The sequence below is a fragment of the Camponotus floridanus genome, unplaced genomic scaffold (genome assembly GCF_003227725.1).
Source record: "Camponotus floridanus strain SB8 unplaced genomic scaffold, Cflo_v7.5 scaffold104, whole genome shotgun sequence".
In the NCBI taxonomy this organism is placed as follows: Eukaryota; Metazoa; Arthropoda; class Insecta; order Hymenoptera; family Formicidae; genus Camponotus; species Camponotus floridanus.
In genome coordinates, this window is record NW_020229220.1 from 98,178 (window position 1) to 118,692 (window position 20,515).

General features: G+C 31.3%; 1 protein-coding gene across 1 annotated transcript in view; it reads left to right on the plus strand.

Annotated features, from left to right (window-relative positions):
* LOC105258812 overlaps nucleotides 1-20,515 on the plus strand; it is an 87,006-nt gene that overhangs the window by 55,365 nt on the left and 11,126 nt on the right. The gene's annotated exons all lie outside the window — the stretch shown is intronic.

Sequence of the window (20,515 nt, forward strand, 5' to 3'; positions counted from 1 at the left end):
GTAACTTCGTAAATTTAAATTGAATCACTTATTTGGAAAGTCATGTAAGTCTAGTTTTAAAACATTATAAATTTCAATAATATGTAAATATAAATCGATGCAGTGTGTAGATCATAACTGGATTCTCGATGCTAAAGTTATTTGAATGTAGGTGATTCGATAGCTTTCCGGATATCGATAAGCTATTAAGCAATACAAATATCTCTCTAATGAGATTATGATGTAGAAAATGATAAAGAATTCAACATGCAAACATATACACATAAACATATTAATTCACAATCAGACCAACTTAGAGAAACAGATAAAACATTCTTCTCGTCACATAAAATTCCGCGGTATAATTTCATTTTGGAAGAATGGAATTCGTGGCAAAAGAATTAATGCCGATTACAAGTTTAAAGCGCCATTTAATTAATTCGATGTTTTCAACTGCATTCGCGGCTTCTTACGCAGCGCGGCAACTTTACAATATAGCAGACGCGCGAAACTCTTCTGGCGGTTCGCAGTTAACATTGTTATAAAGTTTGTTTTCTTTGTTTGCACAATAACTTTTCCACGCATATCAGCACGAAGTTTTTTCCTACGAAGGATAGCAACACTACAGATTTACATGTCGCAGTCGACAATGGTATCCGGAATAGAAAAATCCTCGTGAGTTAAAAATATATACGAATAATAGGAGAAGATCTGTGAAAATATCAAAGATATCGTTGTCATTTCAATAGACGAATGTCGGCGTAGCCTGTCATAACTTAAATGCAACTTGTACTGGTTTGCTCGCAATAACGTTACGCTGATTTAACATGCGACGCAAACATGGAGCAATACAATCAAATAGAGTTTAATGAACCGTTTAATGAACCTATTGCTTGTTCAACTTCATTCGCCATTGCATATACATATATCAAAGTTGGATAACGTGACGAGAGTATTAATTATTGACTACGTTTGAAATAGGTTTAATAATCGGGCAATTCATTGATTCGCGAAAAGTAAAGATAATATAAAAGTTTATAATAAATTATATAAAACTTATTACTTAAAAAACGTCAGTCTATAAAATTTTATTGTTTACAATTTTTTTTCTTGCTTGTGATTTCGCATTAAGAGCTATATATATCTCCAATTCAAGATTGTATAATTTAAATATAATGAATTTTCAATATTTATATAAATAATATTATCATACGCTTATTAAAAAAAATTTTAGAAATAAAATTTTTCTTTTATAATAGCAAATAACCTTTTTATAATATTATAGACTTAATAAGATTCTTGATTTTTTTCTGGAAGGAAATTTTAAAAAAAGCATCGCACGGAAGAATGTAATCCACTCTCGCGTACGACGTTTGACCATTTCTAGAATTTCAAGAATTTAATTAATTAATTTACAGTACCGTGTCGCGCGCGGTCGGATCTTATTAGAAATAGTTCCTTTTGCATCTTAGAAGATGTAGTTACGGCTAGGCGTAAATTGCCGCGCGACCGAAATTCCAAACTGCAATATTGCATTAATGCTACGATAAATTTGAAGCGCTATTTTAATTAATTTAATATTTGCGGCGCATTGGTCATCCCGTTATTTATACGCGCCAAACATAAGTGATGATATGCGATGCTGTCACGAGTAACATGAAAAATTACACGTAGAGCATTTTTCTTCTTTATCTTTGCTGTTTTAATTTGAGAAAATGTCGGAGCGAAGTTCTCTGATGTTCATACGCGTCCGAAGAAGTTATCAAAGAAAATTACATTGGAATGTGTCATAAGTAAAGAACAAATAATATCAGAGTTGCAAAGAGAATTTTCGAGATGAAGAAGGCAAATCTGTTTTGAAGTACGTTGATTACAGAAATTAAATTTTTTCTATTTATTAATATTTCCTATTTATTAATTATTGGGAATATATTAATTAATCTAAATAAACTAAATGTTATCTTTTGGTATTTTTTTTTGTTACAATCTCAGTAATAGACACTATCCTTTTATTCGATATGACTTACTTTCAAAAAGATAGAATGCTGTTTATCCACACACATTTACACAAATTCGCATTTCTTTATATCACATACATACGTTTACACAAATTCACACTTTTCCATTCACATACACATACACATATCGTCGGATAAATATATTGTACAACGTAATTATAAAGTCTCTTGAGATAAAAGAAAATTGAATGGATACGCAACATGTGTGATTTAAATTATATTCGGCGGGATTTCAACGAAGTATTTTATTGATATGAGCACGATATATTGGCACGGAAATTGCGCGACGAAAGATTAAAATTAGATAAAAATTGTTGGACATATTGTTCTCCAAAAAGTAATTGGAGTCATTCGTGGCATCTCGTTTGTCAGTTTTGCAGTCGTTTACTATCGCGCACGTTGTTCCTCGGGCGATGTTCCGGAAGTTATTACGGAATTATTACGCCCTTCCCACGAGCGCTCGAGAATAATTGGCGCGTTATAGGACAGAGGAGAGCAGGCGGCGCGCGTGAGTCAAACGGACACAGGTAGAAATCGATAGGGACAGCCTCGTCGAACGACTCGCCCGGTCGTCGTTATATATCCACCGTCATTGTCAGATACTACACGCGCGTCGTTTTGCGAGCATATAAGATTTCATTGCTGCAAACTGGAGCGAACGCTGGCTATAGCGAAAACGAACACCGGAGCACCACAAAGGGAGTCAAGAGATGGACTATAATAATAAGAATCAGCGTGCGCGCTTTTCCATTTCATCGAATTGGTATTTCAGAGAAAATTAGATTCGCCTGATAAACTCACGATGTGTGATCACGGGCAAGCTTTCGCTTATACGGCAATGTGAGAACCTCGTGCATACGTTGAGAGCGACGTGAATTATGATGCTGCATACGGATAACAATGAAGATAATAAATGATCTTTCGCACACATGCAAGAAAGAATATATTCCTGCAACTAAAATTTGTTAGTTCACCAGGATATATGACTAAAAAAATCTTTTTGTTTAATAAATAAAATTATTTTGTAAAATATTTTTGCATTAAACAATTAAATTATATATATATATATATATATATATATATATATATATATCATATACTTATAAAATAATTCTTAGGCGAATGTTCAAACGATATTTTAATATCATAAGTGAATTTCACGCCTTTTTTTGAGTGTCTGCATTGTTTGATATTATTACGATTTAAAATGATTTAAAATAAATACGCGTTTAATACAACGCGTTAAATGCAAATATGAATTGCGACAATAATGAAAGTACGAGGGAAGATTTTGATATTTCCAGCAAAGATTTAAAATCGTATAATTCGGACACGTCAAATCCATCGTAAGTTGCACAGCTCATACACTCTTGCCCTTTCTTCTCTCGCGGTGATTCATTTTTTTTTCTTCCGTTCGAGTGAACGGAAGTAACGACGTTACCATTCCGAGTACTGGGAGTTGCTGGTAGGTTGCGGAAATACAATCACGGCTGAGCGAACTAGGTCGCACACCGCCAACCTTTTTATCCGTAATTTACAGCAATATTTGGAATTCGTTCAAGAGAGACGAACGCCCGAGCATAAATCTAATTATAACGGGGTCGGTTAGATTGCGGAGCTCGGCAATTCGAAGATGTCTCGGTATGAAAATACACGGATGCGCTCGATTTCTCGATGTATCGGCAATCTTAATGAATGCGATTGTGTGTATTCTCCGGTCGGATACAAAAGATGCCGAAAAATTATCAGAACAATCAATCAAGCATTTGCGATAATTTATATTTATAATATTCTATAATTGCAGCCACAATTAAGGCTAGATTTAAAAGAGAAATGAAAGGGATGATAGTTGCATTCGGTCGTAAAGTAAAAAATGCTCTACTTACTAAATTAACTCTTTAACTATGGGTATGTATTTATTCTTGTCATCTATTAATATATTAATTTATTCTTGTCATATATTAATGACAACTCTAGTTAAAAGATTAATTAATGAATTCAATTAATAAATTAATAAGTAATTCAATTAATAAATTATTTACTTCAATTAATAGATTATTTGCTAAAAAATTTTCGTGAGATATTAAGAATAATAATACACATTATCTACATATATATATATATATATATATATATATATATATATATTTTTTTTTTTTAAATTTAATATTTTTTCACAATATTTCTTTTATTAAGAATCGTAAACGATACTTATAAATATTTAAAAAATATTTTTTTTTATTAAGAATCGTGAACGGTGCTTATTATAAAAAATATAAGAAAATTTTTTGTTTTATATATGCCGAAATATTATTCAATTCATGTATAAATTTTGAAGTTTTTGCGACATTTTCACATATATTTGGATATATTTTCTTTATTGTATTTTATTACTCACTAATATAGCTGCTCCACTAATTGTAGAATATTTTCCATTTCATATTCCAGCATTTTAACAAAAATTATATTTGCTCCTCTAAATTCATTTTATTGAAAGCGAAAAGAAAAGGGAATATGAATAAAAAATTGCTTTTTATTGAATATATAAAATAGATAGAATTATATAAATGATAATAAATATTAAAATATTATATAAATTATATAATAAATATTAAATAACACAATATTTATAAGAATCAATTAACTGGAAAATTTGTTAAAAAGTTTCAAACAATCAAGAAATAAGAAGAAGTTTTAAATTCTAGAATTAAATAAATAAAAATATGTGCTCTCTCTCTCTCTCTCTCTCTCTCTCTCTCTCTCTCTCTCCCTCCCCTCTCTCTCTCTCTCTCTCTCTCTTTCTCTGTGTGTTCTTTTACATATTTGCAATCTACTATTCTCTCTAACAATAAATAGATGACATATTACTTATATATTGCTATTTTTACTAAAATACACAGTCTGATATTTATAAACTTATGCGACATAACGTATGAAATATAATTTAAAAATTGTCTTTATTTGTATAGACAGCAAGTGCTACTTTATGTAACTTAAACTTATGTGCACGATTTTTTAACTTTCTTATATCGAATCTGATTCATATGCATAAATATACATTCATTTGCAAGCATCATAACATACATATAAACACAAAATGTATTCTTCTTTATTAATAATAATGTTATTACATCTTCATAAATTTATATGTAAATATGATTTTGCTCTCGTGCTTACTTACTGCGCAACAAGAGATCAGAGGAACTCGACCGAAAGAGAGAAAGAGGACGAGAGAATTTTCTACATTATTTTGTGTACTAAAATACAGATTGCATAAAGTTAAAGGGACTTTATACACGTGAGATGACCTATTTAACATTACTGTTTCGGAAACCATTGAATATTTTATGAAATGTATTTATTACAAAAATGAGATGGATTAGCACAAATATTATATCTGTCATATTCTTTCTTTGTGAACTATCAAAAATTATCAAAAGTATTAAAAATATTAAAAATAAATTATTTCACCTTTTAAATTAATTATTTTAAATTATTATTTTACTTTTATGAAATAAAACCATATCATTCTTGCTGTAAAGTTTGAAAGATAACCAGATCAAATTATGTGTAATAATATCTAAATGTAAGTAAACAATTCTGTTACACAATGTAAAACAAGTAACAAAATAACAATAAATAATAAACATAAGGATAAAAACAAAAATATATGTATTAATATTGAATATACACGAAAGCATTTCAATAAATAAAATAACAAGAGATATGGTATACAGAGTACAGTTACTAATGTTATTTTATTTATTGAATTATTGTAATAACAAAAGAATCAATTAAAATATCTCTTCTAAAAGAAGGAAAATACGAATGTCCAATATATTTTATTGAAATATAAAAAACTGCGCGTGCATTATTCGTGCAGAAAACGAAGAATTGAAAATATTAAAGGAATATCGATAGAACGAATAATAAAAGAAAGTATGGAATAATTATTCGAGCAAGTGTATATACGTACTCGAAGCGTTTGCAGGGCACCGTCATTACATCAAACGCAATCTTTTTCTCGTCATCCATAGTCGCGCCACATCGAACGGGCGACCGACTTGTAGTGGAAAAAAAATCACATAACAACTCGTCTATTTTCTGCTTTCCTCTCTCTCGCCCATTTCTCGTTCATTAATATCGCACTGGAGCACCGTGGAGAAGCGCGCGTATACGCGGTGCCATTAAAATATTCAAATCAAAGCGAGCACCGCGGCTTTTGTTGCTCGCACCGTTCTAGTGTGCTTTCCTTTTTTCTCTTTTTCTTTTTTTCTTTCACAAAAAATCGATTTTTATTTTCACTTCTTCGAGGATTTGAAGCAGCAGTTATTTCGCAATTTTGCTCGAATAATCTCCGAAACCTGCGCGACATCGTTGAAATGACGAAGTGCGCAATCTGTAACTCGTTATGCAATATAATGCGATGGCGAATGATTGGCGAATGCGGGAGTGAGAGACCATAGAATTGTGCGGTGAAAACTCTTTGGGAATCGCTAACGACCTGCAACTCGATAATTGGGCAGCTGCAACGAGAAATCTCATCTGCGCGTGAAAGCAACGCAGCATCGGATGTGCCATCTCGCGCTTCACTTGCACCCGGATATCGCTCAATAAACGTGCACCGCACTCGGAGAGACGCTCCAAGGTGTGTAGATAAACCTATACGGTATACCCGATGGCATTCCGTATTCGAGAAGATGCTGCGAATGCACACCTGCTCGCGCGTGCGGTCCATAAAAACAGCGCGGTGCCTCGAGAAATCGCGACGCGACCGATGGAGCACGGAAATGACGCGCGCGACTTCCGGAGAATTTTAACTTCACACGACGATGAAGAAAGTACATTGGGGTGCAGCAGGTGCATGATCTACTAAGCGGATGAAGTTGCATGAACGAGCGCGTCTCGCTTTGTCACATCATTTTTTCTCTTTGAGTTAAATAAAGATTGTTATTAAGAATCACGTGCAAATGTTATATGTGAATTTATAATTGACATTATTATTTATAATATTTTATTTTTATTTTATAATTAATATTTATTATCTTGATGAATGTTGTATTTTAAATGATAATCAAAAGAACGTTTTTAATCTTGATTGATGTAATCTCTTATTAACTTTTAATATTTTTACGTATGCTTTACAAATAAAAAAACAGATTATTCAAATCAAATAATAATGTATTATTATCAATTTTATTAATATACGTTAACAATAATTCTTTGAAACTCTAGACTCGATCGATATTTATATTTCTGTTGCATCGTTTCATTGAAATACATGGCCAGTATTCTAGGATATAAATCGATGTCGCAGGTGACAGTCAGGTAATTTCTTTTATCGAGAGAAACGATTCGAGGGATGCAGGGCATCGGGATTGTGAAGATGGACAACGGGAACTCGTGCCATGAACCGGAATCGCGCGCGGCCCGTTTCGTTGCACATAAATTGTACATGCACGATCGATGCAGCCGATACTTTCTAAAGAGTAAGACTCAACCGTCATGCTGGCACGTATGAGGCATGATGGTTACGAAAAATCGCATCGGGAAATGTGACGGGGGTCGAATGTTGGATATATTCGACGAGAATTTCTACTTGCCACGCGACGAACATGTGTGGCATAACGTGAGAACTGACAAATACCGCGCGAGTGCAGTGGATCCATGAAATTCTAGTATTCTAGGGCCGGAATAAGATCTGAAATAGTAGTAAATCGCACTGCGCGCTATAAATCAATTTACGCGCTTTGAGTTGCCAACGCTACCATTATCAGAAAGTTTATTTTTTGAACGAAAATATATCTTTCGGATGCAACATAATAATTGTTAAAATGTTTCTCGAATATATAAAATAATAACATATATAACATATATTTAATTTATCGTTATTTTCTTCTTATTTTTTAAAATTATCGAATATATTTATATTTAAAATTTATTTCATTTTATCAATATTTTTCCATTATGATTTATCGATAACACATAATAATAAAACAGAAATATAACATAAACATGCTAATTGAAGACACAATAGATGCATATTTTATAAATTGATATAAATATAATAAATCACTAGATATAATCTAATGTTATTACATTTGATTTCATAAATATATTCATAAATGTATTTTCATTGTTTATGTTGCGCTAAATGCATATGCGGTATATTTTATATATAACTAATGCATTCAAATTTATTACTCCTGAGGTAGCTTACACTCGCGCGAAATTACAGTGGTATCCATCACGCCTCCATGCTTCTCAAAATGCGTCGGGGCAACAAATGCGTTAAAAAAAAAGTTATACATTAGAGCAATTATATTATATCAAGGGAATGACTTCTCCGATCCTGGAAACGACACACCGCGGCGACTTTGCAATTCACAAAGCAGTGTTGGAAAAGCATCTGCATAAGCATTTGTTTGTTCTCCGATGCATTTGCATCTGTATCACATATAAATAGATAGAAAATTATGTCGCTCATATGCATATATCGCGAGCATTACTTAAGAACTCGCAAATTTAACCAACAAAACGAAAAATAGAAAGAGAGAGAGAGAGAGAGAAGAAAAAATATAAGAGCACAAGCACGGTGCATTACGCAAGAAAATAAACTCGTATGGCGGATATAAATAGAAAGATAAATAAATGTGACAAATAAATAATTAAATATCACATGCGCGACAAAGGCTTTTGTGTTCGATAAATACATCCAATCTTTATGACGTAAATTATTCGCTGTTTTATCTCTTGTGAGAGCGATCCGTATCGGTGAAAATTGCGTGAAAAAAGAGGCATGCGAAAGGCCGACAGCGGTGCATGCATTCATTCAAGAGGCTTTTATTGACGTCAGCGAGTAGGATCGATCCAAATTGGTCGAGCGCCGCGCATTCGGCGGTGCTCTCGGAACAATGAGTACGTAGTTAATCCATTTTTTTTCTTAACTGTCGACTTTTGCGCGAAACTGCACCGATCGCAATTCCGTGGCCCATAGGCGTTCATCGATGCAGAAAATCGATGGCGTAGCGAAAATGGAAAGAATGCAAATGCACATACATACATATTCTCGCGTGTAACGGTGTTAAGTATCCCATGCACGTATATATATATATATATATATATATATATATATATATATTGTACATATATCGTATGTATACGCGTATGTACTTATATGCGCCCGCGGGGATTTGCGCACGTGTGTGCGATTCATTCGTTGAACGGTGCAACAATAAGTTTTTGAAATGATAGCTTGATCATGAAAAAGTTTACATTTTGATATATAATTTTATCTGAGAGAGATTCGATATAAAGTATAATATTTTATTTGTAAAAGTCGAATTATTTATTCGATCAAATTGGGATATATATTTGTACTCGATAGTAATTTTTCTTCTCTATAGAGAGAAATATTACAAATATTAGAATATTAGCATATTCATTTAATTATATTCTTCTTTAACGCATTTTTAGTCCAGAGTTTTTATAAGTAGCTATAAAGAGAAAAATATAAAAATAAATAAAATACTGGCATACACTGCAAGTCGTTATTGGAATCTATTTTTTTTTGCGATTCACCGCGAAGGACGGTATTTGCATTTTCGAATTTTAAGTAAAACGCACTGTATACTAGAGCACCGCAAGCGTCAGTTGGTCAAAAAGTAGAACGGGTACAGCATGAAATGCATAAATCATGGTGCAGCATGAATTAGGAGTGATCTGCAAAAAATAGTACTTTTAGTTATATGCATACATGTATTATTTGCATCCAGTCAGTGAGTCACCGGCTGCACATATATAAATGCGATACATATGTGATGGTAGAGAAAATATATCTATAACCCGACGAAATGCATATTTCATTGCAGCATGAGATAAGTGCACTTGGTTAAAAAAAATTGCAGTTCCCAACGGAAGCGCTGATGAGAATTACTCTTAAATAAGAAAATGTATTTAAAAAATGGCTCCAAAGTGTAAGAAAGAAAATTCACAAAGCGGAGCGCAATTATCGCCCATTTATATTGGCGATAAAATTGGCGCTTTAACGTTTAATGAAGTGTCATATAATGCTGTTAAGTGAGACTGAACCTTACGTCTGCAATAGACTATTATTTGAAGTACGGTGCATTGTCATGAAAGTACATTTCACATACATTACGCTTCTTTATTCTTCGAGAAACTGCCCGAGAGAGAAATTACTCTAAGACCGAATTGGAGAGATACGGAAAGGCGTTATTATACCTAAGCAGTGTGTTACAAGTACGGGGCCTTGTATTTATCGCACTATTTCGAGAATGAAGGGAAGAGCGGAACGAGAGAGAGAGAGAGAGAAATTGATGCCGAAATGTATAACATAGCTTTTAATTAATGATTTCATTGTCTTGCACGCAAAATTTCCTAAGATAAATATAAAAAAATTTATATAATTAAATAAATAATGATTATTTGCTTATGGCTTGTTTTCCTTTTGCAATATTGTCAATTTAATATATTTTAATACGATATACAATTAATCGCTTTTAAGAGAATATTGAATTATATTATATTAATATCATTGCGTAATTAATTACGCTATTGATGTTGTTACTAATTAATTCATGAAACAATGAACTAACCTTTCTGAATAAATTATTTTACACATGATAAGGTAAATTGTGGAAATAATTGGAAATAAAATAATTAAAATGATACCCGACCTTTTTAAAACAGAATATGTGACTGCTATCTCATAATTTAATTAATCGGAATACAATCAAATTTAAGATTGAATTTAAAAAGGAGCGAATATTTGCCATTATTGTTAACAGCGTATACTGAGTACGCACACATTCCATCGTTTCCGCAAGCAATAAATGTGTGTTTATCACAATACTTTGGGAACAAAAGGAGAAAATAGCCGCATTCTTGTATATATACTGGAACAGACTTTGTTAGCCAGCGCGCGGTTGTACAACCATGTACACAGATCGATTTCAATTGGTGATTGTGCTATGCATCCTCGGATTTCTCTCATGACCGATACAGTTAATTCATTTTATTTCCCGTAACTTTTCAGTCTCCCATCATTTTTTAACGTACATCGCATATGCCGTCAAAAGCATCATCTTCCTCGTTTCAAAGAATCAGTATCGAAGAAAAATTACACAACAAAAGAGCCGATTGGGCTGTTAATTTCCGCTTCGTGTATTTTCATCATACACAATTATTTTCGATTCCATTAAAGATGCGTTCATTAATCAAGTGGACGATAAAATCGATTAGAATATGGGCGTGGTTATTTCAACCCCTTCGCATCGTTGCTACAACCTACTCTGTATCTTTTCTTATATTTATCTCCCCTGTGAGAAAGAGAATTCCTTCCTTCGGATAAATAAATATCTGCTTGTCCTATAACGGGGAAATATGTACCGCGACGGATGACATGATATTTGTTTTACCGTGCTCGTCCGATAGGTTTACGGGAGAAGGGAGAGACCGAGGAAGAGAGAGATTGTATCTGGAAGCTGTAAAGTGCAAGGAGTATTTATCACTTCGCTAAAGCAGCTTAATGATCCGTAGGAGCTCGTACCGAACGGAATTCTCCTGTGCAACGTATTATCCTGCTGTCCAGAAGACATTAACGTGCCAAGCGCTACTTATAGATAAAATATTTACGGAATGGGAGAATGTGCTTTTAATCAAAAACTTTATAACAACACTAAAACAAAACGGAATTCTAATTACTTGTAGAAAGTTCAAATATTTTTTAGATAACGTAAAAGGAATAGGATTTTGATAAGGTAATGTTCAACATACACACGCAATTTATTCGAAGAAGAGAATGAAGTTTCAAATGCCGCTTTGAAATCTTATTTATAAAATAGGACATTTTATTCCTCTCAGTAGAATATCAATTATCTTAATTATCCGTAATGTATCAATTAACTGAATTTTCGTAATTAAGAGATACGAATGGTCTTTATCGTAGATTGAGTTTTTATTTGTCTATTTAAGTCGCATTTTAAATCGAGATGCTCGAAAAATTGACTTAATTATTCTTTTCGTTTCCGAGAATTTTTAAAAAAATATTTAATTTTTATTATAATAATAATACATTCTATAATTATGTCATAATTATGTTTTCTCATAAGGATAAAGTTTTTTTTCTTCTTTATTCAACTCAATTATCCGAAGCATTCTTAAATCAATACGATTATCAGCGTCTTTTGTACGCAAAAAAAATCTGTTTTCGTAAAATATTCCATAAAATTCTTTAAAGTAAGGAAAAGAGAAAGATTGAAAGCACGATGTAATAAGCTCTGAAGGCGCTATCAATAATTCTTCCTTCAACCACGAATAAAATTGCAGCCGGTGGCTATGTAATACCCTTTTCGCGAATATGCCATAAAGCGTGCACGTTCTCGCATTCGATACGCTTCCCACGAAACGTGCTTCACGATTGACGCGTTAAGCACGTCTCGATTACTTACTACATCATCGATTCATGGCGTTGTCGTTGCCGGATTTGCTGTAAGCTGCTTTAAATTTCCGCGCTAGATGCGTTAGCTTCCCCCTATCATTGAGCCTCGCGGAAATACCCCGCTCTCATCCATAATTAGCCGAAAATTGAATTTGTCGCTTAATGAATCCTCTATTACGCGCAATGCACTATACGCATTATTACCTACGTTTCAATGGCATGGCGTTGATTTTCCTAATCAGCACAGAGTACTGCGTTTCTCCCCCGGAAGCGTTGCCGCAGTCTCGACGATGGAGTTGAGAAAGCACGCAAGAATTCGCCGACGGCCATTCTCTCCATTTATCGGACTCATCCCCTGCCCCCAGTCTGCATCTACCCCATACTCTGTTTTCCCGGCAATACAGCCAATTCTGTTCGCAAGTTGTGCAATCGTTCTCTTTTCTGCAATTCTTCTCGCCGGCTTTTAAACGGCGCACATCGTCTTCTCTCAGCTTCGTCCATAAAAGACTTCGCGAAGAAAATATCTGCAGACAGTGAGTAAACATTCAAAGCCTCATCTCGGAAATTGCGCGAAATCGTTCAGGCAATGCCAATTTTAGCGTCGCGTCGTGACGCTGGTGATGTTAGGATGAAGAAAGATTGAAAAGAGGCAGTTTAGAAAATAAGGCGGATAGGAAAAAGAGCAGGGAGAATATATATGATCTTATCACCAGAAAAAATGCCTTTCTTCTTCCGGATTTCGCAGTTTATTGCGATCGTTTCGAAAACTGTATCGAGTATCATCGAGATATTTGCATATTTTATTTCAGTTCACGAATCATGAAAGCAAAATAAATAGTGACAATTTTACAGAATTTTACTATCAATATAATTTGCTATATTTTATATGTCTATGTTGAAAACTGATATATTACGTTTTAGTTTGACTACAAAGTTCAAAATTTCTCTTTATATTTGTAAATCAACGAATGCTAACATAAAACATAATATCAATATTTTTGTGAATATAAGTTTTTAGTCCACATGCATATTTTACAGGAATAAATTTTAGCGATATTTTTCATGTTGTAATAATATATGACATACGAAAATGTATTAAAGTTTAAAATAAAATAATAAAATCTGAAAAAACAGATACGAGAAAATTGTATAATATCAAAAATCTTATAAAATGATTAAATTTAGAAATTGATAACAAAAAAGTCTAATATATAATCTAAATTAGATTTACAAATAATATTTGTTTTACGCTATACATATACATATATCTATGAATATAAAAATCTTGTTACATTCTGTGAAAGAATTATATATAAATATATACATACAAAATGTATATACAAAAAGTGTTGGCAAGATTAAACGAGTCATATATATAAAAAAAGGAACTGAATATATCATATAATACGTAACATACAAATGCAAGAAACCGTAAAGCGATAGCGGAAAGGAGGTTGGAGAAAAGAAGAATAGAAATATGTATATAAGAGAGAAAGGAGAAAAAAATAAAAATGCATGTACTACATGGAATAAAAAAGATAAATAAATCAGAAAAAACGAAAAATAAAAAATAAGCTTAAAATAATTGAGTATATTTTAAATAAGTTATTTATAATATAATATTATAATTATAATATATATTATTATATTTATAATATAATATTATATAATAAAATAAGTTATTTATTATATATATATATATATATATATATATATATATACAATATAAAATATAATATAATATATATGTATATAGTTTCAGTACGCTTAAAACTTCATGTTTAACGGAAAATTTTATTTAGACTTCATCAAAACTCGGTATAGTCCATTAATTGCTGCACGAAATGATTGGAAAGCTTGCATCTAAAGTTGTTTGTAAAACCAGGACAAGAGATTCATTTTCGACGATAAGACGCTCGCTGTGCTGAAGTTTATTACTGAATCTCGGACTTTCGTTAAATAACTCGAATACCTTTCTTTCGGTAGCGATAGAAAAAAGTACGGCTTTACTCAAAAGGAGCTATTTAATTTATCGAGCGTAATGAGAGATGTTTTTTCGATAAATTTTTCTTAGCAATTTACATTATTGAATAATTATCGGAATAACTATCAATAATTTGAGTTTAAGTTTGTTATTATATATCGTTATATTGGAAATAGAAGTATAGGCTTTCACAACGATATACTTTTTTAAAGTATATAATCTGTCAAATTACAAAAAAATTTAAATACAAAAATTAAGATATATCAAATATTTCTATTAAAAAGCAGATGTTTAACTGTTATATTGTGTAGATATATTTGCATCAAATGTTGTATGACGTATTCTCACATGTTTCTATCGATTCAATGTTGCTAAAGTATAACTACACAATAGGTTGGCATCGGCCCAAAAGAGCCAAGTCCAATTAGTAATCTAAGCGAGTTAGTGACCGATATCTAACGCTTCTCGAATTGAATAGGGCAATGTACAACAATAGTGTTATTCGCCATCATGTCATATGAAACGACAGGGCCATGTCATGCCGACAATAACAATTTCTGTCATTTACATTAATATATCTCACAGGCGTCTTCCGACAATTTCGCAATCATTAAATAAGCGGTCCCTGAATCCATATCATTTAACACAATGACTATCCGTTTGAGTTTACTAGCATATGCAGTAAGAATTTCTTGTACCTAGAACGGAATTTAAAATTCATAAGGAATAAATTAATTTTCTCGTTAGAGCATTCTCAAGTTTACGTATTTCTGATCGTATTCCAAATACATATATTTCTGTGTACATTTCTTAAAGAGAAAGAGAGAGAGAGAGTTTATATATTATATATAATCAATAGAAATACACGTTAAAAAAATATTCTCTGACAGTATATTTTGCGTTTTATTTGTAAAACGAAATTGTTACTATTTTAATTTCAAAGAAGAAATATTTTTCTTACTAGAAAATATAAAATAATATTTTTAAGTCTAAAATTGTTGAAATAAAAATAAAACAATATCTTCGTTAAAAATGAATAGAGTAATATGTCTCAATTTGTCGTCTCCTTTAAATGCGTGCCTTTTAAAAGAAAATTGTAATTCTAAGATATGGAGACATGTTTAAATAAATTGCTACCTGTATGTTTGTTATGAAATATTTCGATAAAGATAAGGAAGTCGAGTACTCTTATTCTTGATGAAATATGGTTGGCCCTGCGAATGAATAAATTCCCGGGACAATCTGACCGAATAAACCATGCGAAATAGTGTATGTGGCGGCAACGATATTTTACGTTCGACTTGCAGTACGGTGAACATATTTTTCAATTGTGACATGACGACAAATGCGATTACACTTAATTTATTTCAACTATGCACTGATATTATCAATATGACAAATTTCTTTATTATTAATCTAATATAATAGATAAAAAATCTAATATAATAGATATAATAATTTAGAAAATAATTATTAACATCGAAATATTCTGCTTAGCTGTAGGGACAGCTATTGCTGTTGATTGTCTCTTATGTTATCTCTATCTCTATACATTTTTATCAAATCATTAAATATCGACGTTATTTCAATGAAATAAATAGGAAATTGTTTCCTTAACAAAAATAATTGAATATATCTTTCCCATTATTTTCATTCAAATATTAGTTAATAATTGTTTCTATGGAAGAAGCGAAGCAGAAATGTTTCATGTTTAAAAATAAGCAAATTTGTCATAATAAAATCTACAATAATTACATTAATAGAATCACGATTGCACAAGATTGATTGAAGCGTTTCGATTAAAGTGATGTCGTTAGAACCGGACGATGGCGCGGCGTATGCCCGATCGATGGAATTCAATTTTCCGCGAGAAAAAGCTCCTCAATCTCGCTTTAGCAGGTGCTTAGAACTTTACGGAGAATATAAAGGCATATATGGACGAAGAGATCCTATCGTCGCGAGCAGACCTCTTTCTTTCCGATTTTGCTGGTCAATTCTGTCTAGAAGCGGTACCATCGTTCGAAGAGGATCGCGCATTCACCGGATAATCCTTGCCGATAGCTTTTCTTATGATGGCATATACTGACCGTTTTTAGGCATCGTAGATTGTTTGAGAAAACGCGAAAACGGATATCGATTGTTATGCTTATTTCCCGCCATTATTTCCTATAACAGAAATATCTCTTAGTGTTTCGTACTTTTCCGAATCTGCTTATTTCAAACAACATGATAATAGATATAAAGAATAAGAACCTCTTTTCTCCCATTGTCGTTTAATTTTTTCGAGATTTCAGAGAGTACTTTATATTGTGTCCAGTTGGGGAATAGTACATACGTATGAACTTCTTTTTCAAGTACTTTTAATACTTATATTTCTCGGATCCAATGTTCTACTTCGGACTAAATTGAGAGTTTTCTGTAATATTTCGCTATCGATTATGTGTTTTCTTGAAAGAGCGGGGAGATTATTTTAAATCATTTTATAGGGAAAAGTTAAAATATACGATAAAGTTTGCAACAATATCTACTATGATATATTAATAGACGCTTTTTGTGTTACACTATTAGAGAAAATATAGTTTCATTAAAATTACAGGTTAATGATATTGGCTATTCAGATGATACATAAGATATTTTTTCGTTATAAAGAAAATATAAGATTCTGGTTTGATGGCAATATACAAATAACGAATTACTACGGTGAAACCAGTTATTTGCAGTTATGAGTAAAAAATAATTAAATCTCAAAAATTAGTTGAATTTCATTTGTCAACATCGAAAAGAAAGTGCATTTAACTGAGTTATGATGTCACAAGTAAGAATTATCTGAGTTGGTGGAAAGCAAGTGAGGTTCAGAACTAGATTCACATTTATATACATTTAACCTTAAATATCCAAATTTTAGATAAGACATTTTTTTTAAGGAAACATATAAATCTCAAAATTAAGTGTTCATTTAATTTTAAATTTGAAAATTAGGAAACATACATGCTTTATACATATATCTTTTTAATTAATAATATTCATAAATATATCTTTTTAATTACCTAACTATAAATAATTAAGTATAATTAAATATAATTAATTTATAATAATAAAAAATAATAATAGCAATGATAAAAAATAAAAATTCGCAGAAATCGAGAGAGATGCCGTCAACTAAAATAAAAAAGTTAATTACATTTGGTTTTCTATGTGTAGTCTGTTCTTTTTATTTTTCTATATTTTGCACTGTGAATTTTTCTAGAAAAATTTTTCTCTTTATTTCTTATGTAAATTTCTTGGTATTTCTTCTAGTATGTACACGTATATGAATACATTACGAATATTTCGTTCTACTGTTTGTAAAACACTCTATGTTTGCAGACATTGTCTACATATTAGATGTACAGAGGCGGTTCAATTCAATAGAAACAAGTTTGCTATAAAACTTTTTAGTGTTTACAGTAGCCGATTTTGATGAAATTGTCTTTATTTACATTCTAGCACTCGGTTGCGTTTGATATAGTTTTCTCAGCTTAAATTACATTGAAATAAGTTATTTAAATTTTTTTTTAATTTGACACAATATAAAGTTAACTATTCTGTCCAGTAAACGACTAATTTAGATTTACATACTTTAAATTTCTCGTTCGACGAAATGCGAAAATGGATGGAACTGGCCAAGTTGTAGCAAAATATTTTCTTGCTGAGATATATCTTCTGATCAACTTCGTAGAAAATTTCTCTACGATATATTCTTCTACGAACAAATATCACCAGTTTATGCTGTGCGAACAGAAGCGGGAACAGTAATACATACCAAACTAATTCTAAGACGAGAACAGTAATACATAGAAGAATATTCGGTAAAACGATGTTCGAGCTTTAATTTTTATATTATTGTCACATATATATATTCACGAATAAAAAAAAATACATAAAGATACATTATAATATTTATAAAATCAATGTAGATGATACCGCTGATGATGCTTCTAATATAAACACTTTTCGGTTTATAAATAACTAATGTTTTATGCATCACGATACTTCTTACTCAACACGTATATTTCTCTTTATCGCAAGAAATGGTAGCGTGACAAAGGGGTAAAAAATATGTGGTTATCAAGAGGGATCTGAACGTCTTTGGAGTTCACGATCAATTCCGGTCACGAGCCCTACAATCATCTCACGGCACAGTCGTCGGATTATTCTGGCTGACGGCGCTTCTTGGTGGCTTTCAGATAGTCCAAGTGAGGTGGAAATACGTACGATAGTTACCGAGCGTTATTGACGTGCTGTAGTTACTGACCGTCGTATATACGTGTGTATATATGTGTACATGTATGTGTATATGTATATATATATATATATATATATATATATATATACATATATCGCAGTTATTGATTGTTGCAAGTTTTTATCAATTATAAGTTATGAGTATCCGGTGCGTGATAATGGTTGTTGGTATTGACGTCATGAACTTTATAACGCCTAATTTGGTATAGGTAACACGCACCTCTCTCCATCTCTCGCGCGCGAGATGTTCATAATTAACTATAGTGATGAGGGAGCCAAGCTAATGGGAATATTCATTGTTTAAGCTTTTAAGCCGATATCACGCATTAAAATGACTATCAGCGGAGATGCGAGTTTTACGGCAATGAAATAATTGATGCAAATATGCTTTAAAATGTAAAGAAGACTGTTATTGATTTTGTAGAGAGAAGTTATTCTAATAAAATTTAATACGTACATGAGAAAATGCATAAGAGGATATAAGTTGTAGCAGTTTTTTAAACAGAAATGAAAACCATAAAAATGTATAAAACGTATATACAATAATATAAATTTTTTGCGCTAAAGTCATTAAAATTGCAAATGGGATATTACAATATAAAAGCCAACCTTATACGAGGTTAAAAGAGAACTCATAACTTATGTTTTTCTAAAAACAGTTGTATACGTAAACTGTATTTCTGTAAAAATATAAGAAATTTTATTTGTAATTTTTTTTTGCAATTTATGCAGAAAAAAAGTAAAGTTTTTGTTTCTAAATTATATATGTGCATTTTGAATTATCATAACGTGTAGATTGCTGCTAAAGTATACTGAAATATTATTTGGTGTCGAGACAATCTAAAAGAAAAAAAATATAGCAATTTATGTTTTATTTTATTATTTACCGTCTTTATAAATTCATGTATTTATTCAGGATACAAATTTACTAAATCATGCTAAAAGCGATATATTTCGATTACGTATGAGATACTTCATATACATCTTTGTTTATATAACTAATCTTTACATAGTATAACCTACGTATGCAGAAATAAGGCACGAGTCATTAATGTAATAACAAACATATAATATTGTAGAACAGTAGTTACGCGCTGTAGTTACTGTTTGTGTTCTACGGACGTATCAGTAGTTGCGGATCGCCATGTCGGACAGTAGTTACTAACCGTTATAAACGGACAGTGATTACTGTTCATTATATACGGACAGTAGTCCAACGGTATGGCTAACAATTGTGACAGCTACATTAGCAATCTGTATTCTCACTTATTATATCAAATAAAAACTATAACAAAAGATAATTTCTTGTTATAAAAACTGAATACAGTGAACTTAAAATTCATTTTAGTTATTCGCACAAAATAATTAAAAATAATATAAAAAATTATTGTGAGGCATATTTTTATACATATTTTCATACATATTATATTATTTTTACTATATTTATGTATTTTATATTATATTATTCATATTTATATATAAATAATATAATTTATATATAAATAATATAATTTTGTTATAACATATATGTAAACTCTCTCTGTTCTATTCTCGTTGCGTAAAATCGAGAGAATTTTCCAGCAATTTTTTCATCTATGCATATATACGAATTAAATAATTTTTACATACATATATGATTTTAGAATTTTTTAATTTATTTTTCACTTTTCAATTTTGAAATTATGGAAATATTTTATCTCGTAATTTAACTTTGAATTTAATAATTTTTTTATATTTGCAGTTATGACGCAATTATATTTGTTATATGATGTAATTGATATAAGATTA